Consider the following 8032-nt stretch of genomic DNA (forward strand, 5'->3'; position numbering starts at 1 on the left):
GGTGGGGGAGGAAACAGCTGTGCATATCTCTCTATTGGTGTTACAGAGGGTGAACAATTTATAAGTTTATAAAGCTAATACAGGGCAAAATGGATTTATTTGGGGTTTGGATCCCATTGGGAGTTGAGTATCTGAGTATTAAAATCAGGAACACTTCTTAAGTTGCTTTCAGTTAAGTCTGCAGCTTTGGGGCACATTGTTCAGACCCTGGGTCCGTGTTGGAGCAGACTGGCATGTCTGGCTCAACAAGACAGGGTGCTGGAGTCCCAAGCTGGAAGGGAAAGCAGGGGCAGTAGTAGTCTTGGCACATCAGTTGGCAACCCCAAGGGGATTTCTGTGATCCAACCTGTCACAGTCCATATCTTCACAAGATCCAAAAATGATGACATGAATAAGAACAATAATATGTGCTTTTACACTGACTAAACTAAAATTACAATGACTGTCATTATGCCCCATGGCACGATGTTTCCATGAGCAGTGTCCAGAAAGAATTTTCCCACCTGTGGTGGGCCAAATAAAGTCAAAAGCCTAGGTCCATGGAATGTTTTAAAGAATAAAAACCTTTTACTGCCAGGGGTTTTATTTCCTAGTTTAAAATCAATTCAGCCCTTCCCCAGGAGCGTCTGCCCCAAGCTCTACCAAAATAAACGCAGCTGAATAAGAAACTATAACTTACACTTAATGTTTATAACCCTCTTCTGGAGCAAGCTCCCCTGCACCACCAACTCCTTTCAGGTCTCTTACTGGTCTGATGGCCAGGTGCTATTTGTATGGTCCCCTTAACTCCCATTATGTTTTGTCCTGTTTAAGACTATTGTCATGGCTTCTCAAGGGGCAGCATTTGCAGGAATCCTTGCTCTCCTGGATCTTAAAGAGAGATCAGCCCTGAAATTGTCTTTTTGCCTCACTGGGTAGGTCTGTGCTGCAATTAAACATGCGCAGTTGGCCTGTGCCAGCTCATCCTGGCTAAGGGGCTCAGGCTAAGGGGCTGTTTATTTGTGGGGTAGACTTTTGGACTCGGGCTGCAGCCCAGGCTCTGAGACCCTTCCACCTTGCAGGGTCCTAGAGCCTGGGTTCCAGCCCAAGCGTCTACACAGCAATTAAGCAGCCATTGAACCCTGCAAGCCAAGTCAGCTGGCACGGGCCATCCATGGGTTTTTATTTGCGGTGTAGACATACACAAGATCACTACTGAGTGTTGCGGCCCACTCTGCCATTCGAATGCAGGTCTCTGGTGCTCAAAACAGAGCCAGCACTATCAATTTTACCTAAATTCCAAGCAGCCCTCACTCAGACCCCTTTTTCCCCATGAGGGACCATATGCCCTTTCTTTCAGGTATTCTTCCTGGAAGGAAGTAGCACTGGGCCAAGAGGGTTCTCCTCCTAAACCTTAAAAGTGCCAATACACCCTGTTATGCTGCCCATTTTATAATATTCTGTAATTTCACAGAGGTGTCACATAGGTGCCAGGACATATTAGTCTATTGGAGGAAGCTGGACTTGATAGACCACTGATCTGTTCCAGGATGGCAATTTTTTTCTATAGCCGTCGTGACAACTTAATAGTTACAGGAGCACTATAATGTTAAATATCTTAACTAGAGAGTTTTGTATGTGTCTAATATGACTGAGGCACTGTGGAGATATTTATAACCCTAACTGGCAAGTGAATGCTATTCAGAAAACAACAACAACTACTCTCGTAGCTTTGAAAGAATGTAATTAAGGAGTCTCAGGGGTCCAGCAAGTTTCTCATTGACAAGAGAAACCACAACATCTCATGAAACCATTTTGCCTAGAGTGTAACCTGATAAGTCATGCTATTTTTCTGTAAATTATATGCTGTCATTTAAACATAAGAATATAAACCTATTTACTGCAAAGATTTCAAAATGTTAATACACATGAAAAAACTTCTCTCTTGCTTGAAAATTGGTCCCAAATTAATGTAAAATAAATCTTTGCATAAAAAAGAGGGGAAAAGAAAGTAATTAATTGGCTCCCTTCTCTTCTTTGCAGACCCCAAAGCCTTTCATGCTTCTTAATGGTATCAGACAGAATAAAACAAGAATATTCTCCAAGAAAAAGAAGAAATACAGCATTGAGTGTGATATTTAAAAAATTGCTACATGAGACATACAGTAACATGCAATAACTGGGTTTTCTATCACATTTTGTAGTTTGAATGGTCATAAAAGAATGATGATGGTCCAAGTGATGTATCTTCATTAATCTATGTAAGCAGAGTCAGGATGAGCTCTACCCTGACATCTGGTGGTAAATTATGAGGAGTGGACAAAGGAATTTCAAGAATGTGCATTGGAGTGGGGAAAGGAATTTCAGGAATGTGCATTTGCATTGGCAAACCCACTCCACTTAGTATAGAGTACAGCAGCCTGGGATGGTTATTTTCACAGCTGTGGGATCCCCAATTTCGTTGTTATTGGGGCAGGAGGAATAAAATGTTGTCACCCTGATTAAGTAAATGAGGAACTACAAAACTGTCTTATGATAAAAGGCTTCATTATCAACTAAATAGTACTTGCTAGACAAGGGACATGGGTTCCAAAACCCAGTGAATTGAGAGAGGCTAGGGACAGGTATCTGTACCTGGTTATGCAGGCTCCTTGTGTGAGCCGGAAGCACCAGCCCCACCTATGCCTCTCTCCATTGTGGAATATCAGAGTTGATTTTTTGATTCCCTCAAGAATCTAGATACAGGTTATGGAGCTGAACTCACTTTGGGCTAATGGTGCACTAGCACTGGGGCTCCCCTACTGTGAGCTAAGATCACTAAAGAGCTGGAATTGCTGAGCTGAGAGCACTGAGTACTGTGCTAACTAGTGGGGGAGCCTGAAGCAATACTGCAGAGCGGAGTGGAGCAGTTCGTGGCACCACGGAGTGAGTGGAGCCGAGCAGTTTGCGGGGACGGCTGGTGGACCAGAGCAGCTGGCAGAGCGGAACAGCTGTGGGATGGGTGGAGCAGCCCACGGAGCAAGTGGAGCTGAGCAGTTTGTGGGGACGGCTGGAGCGGATCACGGGACGGCTGGTGGAGCAGAGCAGCTGGCGGAGTGGAGCAGTTTGTGAGGAGCAGAACCCCACGGACCACGTAAGGTGCCCCTTTCCACCCAGGCTGGGGGTGGGGACAGGGACCTTTGCAGATAGACTCTTGAACTCTGGGGCTTCACTGACCCAGGACAGAGACTTTTGGATTGTTGGGATTGTGGGTGATCTTTGGGTTGCTGGACTCTAGGGACATTTGGGATATTGGACTTTGGAGTCTTGGGGTGATTTGGGGGTTGCTGGACTCAAGAGCCCAGGGAGAAGGACACGGCCCAATTTCCTGGGGTAGATCTTTGCTCACGGTTTAATCTATGAACGCTAATTGAGGTTTTCCCAATTTAATGCTTGTGTTTATCTCCTGTAATTAAACCTTTTCTGCTACACCAAGACTCTGTGCTTGCGAGAGGGGAAGTATTGCCTCTTCGAGGCGCCCAGGGGTGTGTGTAAGATTTTCCCAGGTCGCTGGGTGGGGGCTCGAGCTAGTTTTGCATTACGTTGTAGGGAAGGGACCCCTATGTATTGAACCCAGCCCTTGCTGCTATCAATTCGGCCTGGCAGAAGGGTTACATCTAAATACAAATTTGCACAATTGATACAGTAATAGCTGTGGTCAATCAAGAATTACTTAGTTAACTGATAATCATATATAAGTTGCCTTCCCACTCCTTATACTGATCAAGAATTCTGGAACAGTGATAATCAGAGTTAATGACACATCAAACCATTTTATTCAGTAAGTACCCTTGAAGTAACAATATAAAATATTGAATTTTCATTATATTTCCCAGTTTATTACTGTTAATGGAGTCGATATCACACTAATATAAGATCCCCATTTTTCACAATCAAATTAAAAGTGTGATAAAGTTCCTCCTCTACCTTGGTGGGTCCTGGTCTTATTGGCGGATTTTGCTAGCCTCCGAGATCTTCCTGTGTTGGATCAGGAGTTGTGGACTGCAGCTGTCTAGAGTGCCTTCTGGAACAGCTACACGATAGCTACAATTCCCTGGGCTACTTCCCCATGTCCTCCTCCCAACACCTTCTTTGTCCTCACCACAGGACTTTCCTCCTGATGTCTGTTAACGCTTGTGCTCCTCAGTCCTTCAGCAGCACATCCTCTCACTTCCAGCTCCTTCTGCACACCTCACTAACTGGAGTGAGAGCCTTTTTATATCAGGTGTCCTGATTAGCCTTAATTAATTCTAGTAACTTCCCCATTGGCTACAGGTGTCCTAATTAGCCTGCCTGCCTTAATTCGTTCTAGAAAGTTCCTGAGTGTTCTGGAATAGTCCCTGTTATCTTACCCAGGGAAAAGGGACCTGCTTAACCTGGAGCTAATGTATCTACCTTCGACCACTCTCTTGTAGCCATCTGGCCTGACCCTGTCACAAAAGGAAGACTAGGATGTTAGGAATATAAAACATATTTAATATACCTGAATGGTTACATTGACAAGATATGAATATGAGTTGGGTTTATCCAAAGCACTTCAGTGCATTTGGGCACCTACTTGATCAAAATTTTCCAAAATTAAAATTTTCAATGAAGATTTTCATCAAAGAAATAAGTGTTAAGCAACAAAACTCTGAAACATTTCAACAACATGTTCACTGGTATTTCTCGGGGTTTTCCAACATGCTGTAGAACTGGCTGAAATTTTTAGATGATTGTAAATGTAGACATTTAAACTTTTCTGACATTTACTGAATTTTTTTCAAAACCAGTAATTTTTTAATTTTTTTTTACCAGTTCTAATGTCACCCTACAGCTCTAAATATATATATAGTGTTTTGGGAATTAAACATACTGTATAAAACTATGAGAACAAACTATGGGTCTACACCTATAAGTAGCAAAGAGTCTTGTGGCACCTTATAGACTAACAGATGTTTTGGAGCATGAGCTTTTGTGGGTCCACTTCGTCAGACGCATGTAGTGGAAATTTCCAGGGCCAGATATATATAAGCAAGCAAGAAGCTGGCTAGAGATAACGAGGTTAATTCAATCAGGGAGGATGAGGCCCTCTTCTAGCAGCTGAGGTGTGAAAACCAAGAGAGGAGAAACTGGTTTTGTAGTTGGCTAGCCATTCACAATCTTTGTTTAATCCTGAGCTGATGGTGTTAAATTTGCAGATGAACTGAAGCTCAGCAGTTTCTCTTTGAAGTCTGGTCCTGAAGTTTTTTTGCTGCAGGATGGCCACCTTAAGATCTGCTATTGTGTGGCCAGGGAGGTTGAAGTGTTCTCCTACAGGTTTTTGTATATTGCCATTCCTAATATCTGATTTGTGTCCATTTATCCTTTTCCATAGAGACTGTCCAGTTTGGCAGATGCCAAATTATCTATAAGTAATAAGTGCCTGTGTAAATTGGCTCATATGAGTTGACCTATTGAAGTTTACTACTCAGGCGAGTAAATGTATGCACTTTGTAAGTGTTTCCAGGATCAGTTACTTCATCATATACATAAACAAGATAATACTTTTATCATTTTCTGAAACTTGGTATTAACAGCTAAACAATTATAATTGCCATGAACAAGGGAGCCTGGAGTAAAAGAAAGTATCAGAGGGGTAGCTGTGTTAATCTGGATCTGTAAAAAGCAACAAAGAGTCCTGTGGCACCTTATAGACTAACAGATGTATTGGAGCATAAGCAGACATGTGTCTGATGAAGTGGGTATTCACCCATGAAAGCTTATGTTCCAATACGTCTGTTAGTCTATAAGGTGCCACAGGACTCTTTGTCGCTTTTTACTGGAGTAAAAGAGGCATTGTCCTGGGGATGCTGCATCTGCAAAATTATGAATGTGGAAAAAGCTGTAAATTTAAAATTCCTGGAACTAGGAAAGTGGGAGAAGCAAAAAATTCCACAGTTAGAACTTTGTGCTGGAGATCAATGCACGTTATGGATGCAAAGCCCTCAAAAGAGATGTCTGGGGAGCTACAGCAATAGAAATAAAACCAATCATTCTCATGCTTCAGTTCAGTTACTGTGGTAATGGAGCCATATAACTATTGAAAGTTATTAGATAAGTATCTTGATTCAGTAGAGCTTTAACACATGCCTGACTTCAAGCACATGAGTTGTTGCATGGACGTCAATGCAACAACTGTTGTGCTTTAGTTTGGGTGGGTGCTGAAGTAACTTCCCGCCAGAGAGAGAACATAAGATGAAGGTTGCGGTTATCTAAAACAGCTAGAATATTGGGTATGTGTATTTAAGAGTTGGAGGGAAAAAACCACGTTTGTACATACCTATACTTATGTGTATGAGCATTAAAATCTTTTTAGAAAATAATGTGTCTGTTTTCCTCAAATAACAGAATTACCTGTCCTTAAATTTAAAAAAAAAATCATTTTTGTCAACTGGGCAATAAAGGCAGAAAAAGTCAGATTAAATCAAAGCTTATCACAATCACCTTTAGCCTATTAAAAATGAATTGGGAATCTGAGGGCAACTGGCTTTGTCATGAGATTTCTAATAACTTCTGCCTCCATTCTGACTAGAAATACCAAAATGTTAATCAAAATGTTATTGATACGCTCATGCTATCTTATAGTAAATGCTACAGCACCTGCATGAGAATGTTATGTTGTGAAATCTTTTTGACAGGATCAGAGTGTATTCACTTATTCCATATCTTCAGGGTGCAGGGTACCATTTCTCAATATTTGTTACATTTATATTGGTATGGCTCCATTAATTTTAGTGGAGCTACTCCTGATTTCTGGAATTAACCCCCTCATTATCTCGCTATCCCTACATACATATACACACTTATTCTTAACTAACAACTGAAGAATCAATCACTATTTCACATTATTCTTTCCTACCCTGGGAACATTCTTTTTTTCCCCCTTCAGATATGACCATTTCTCTTTCAGCTTATCTATATCGAAGTATTTTGGGGAAAAAATGCAAAACTCACAGAGTCAAATAATTCTGAGTGTTTTGTTTACTAGTCTTACATAAGTCCAGCAAATGCTTGATGCTATCCAGTTTCTAGCAATATTCAGAAAGAGATGCAGAGGAAGCCTGGGAGTTCTTATCTATGTAGTACTTGAAAACTGTCAGAGGAAACTAAGAAACAGGTTTATAGAATTTTAATGTTGGATTAATGTTGCATTTGCAGCAAAGTACATTAGAAGGGTGACTGAAAGTTGAGTGAAGAAAGTGAAAAATGGCTTTTATTTTTTTTACCAGTGAGTTCAAATGTTCACCCTGTCCTTTCTGTGAACCCACTATTCATGGCAAACTCTTTTAACCTATATATAATGCATGAAGAAATCTGTACAGAATAACGTTACATGTAGATGATTGTGTGACAGACTTTTAGAACCATGAAAGCCTTGAATTCCCAAGTTCACATTACTGAGAGTTAGAAAGGGAATGCCATAATCATCCTAGAGTGAGCATCACCTCACAACACCTCACAGAAATTAAATAAAAATGGAGACTGTTCAAATGTTGCTCAATCTGTTCAGTCCTAAATTACTTCTATATTTTACAGCCTTGCAGTTTATTCCTAAACACACATATAATACTTTTTATAGGTTCCCATTTAACTCTTACTACAATATATCTAAGATTTACAGTGGTTGCTTAGAACAGTATTGTCCTGTAGCAACTTTAGAGTTGTGACAGATTGTATCGCTATGTTCACCACTTTTACAAAACTATGATACATTTTGTACAAAGTATGTCTTCTGAGGTATCATTCTGAAAACTAATAATTCACTGATCATTATTGTCCTGGGGAATAATTCCAATTCTGGGGAAGCAGCCCAAACCAGTTCCTCAAAGACAAAGTCAAACTGATGCCTCGGCCAGGGGTCAACATAATCAAATGAACTATTCCTGGGTTGAGTGGCCATTCTTTAGCAGGAAGAAGGGTGTGGTTGAGAAATTTACATTTTAGCAATGGAACAGTTGGGGGTGCTGTGTAAGCATTCTGGGTGTCACTTTAA

The 8032-nt window shown here is 41.0% G+C and overlaps 1 long non-coding RNA gene across 1 annotated transcript in view; it reads left to right on the forward strand.

Annotated features, from left to right (window-relative positions):
• The window catches only part of LOC120402162, a 48078-nt gene extending 45864 nt beyond the window's left edge, over positions 1-2214 (forward strand). The window contains exon 3 of the long non-coding RNA XR_005597028.1: positions 2023-2214. This is a non-coding gene — a long non-coding RNA (uncharacterized LOC120402162). The remainder of the gene's footprint in view (positions 1-2022) is intronic.
• The last annotated feature ends 5818 nt before the right edge of the window (positions 2215-8032 follow it).

This window comes from Mauremys reevesii, linkage group 3 (assembly GCF_016161935.1).
Source record: "Mauremys reevesii isolate NIE-2019 linkage group 3, ASM1616193v1, whole genome shotgun sequence".
NCBI classification, from domain to species: Eukaryota; Metazoa; Chordata; order Testudines; family Geoemydidae; genus Mauremys; species Mauremys reevesii.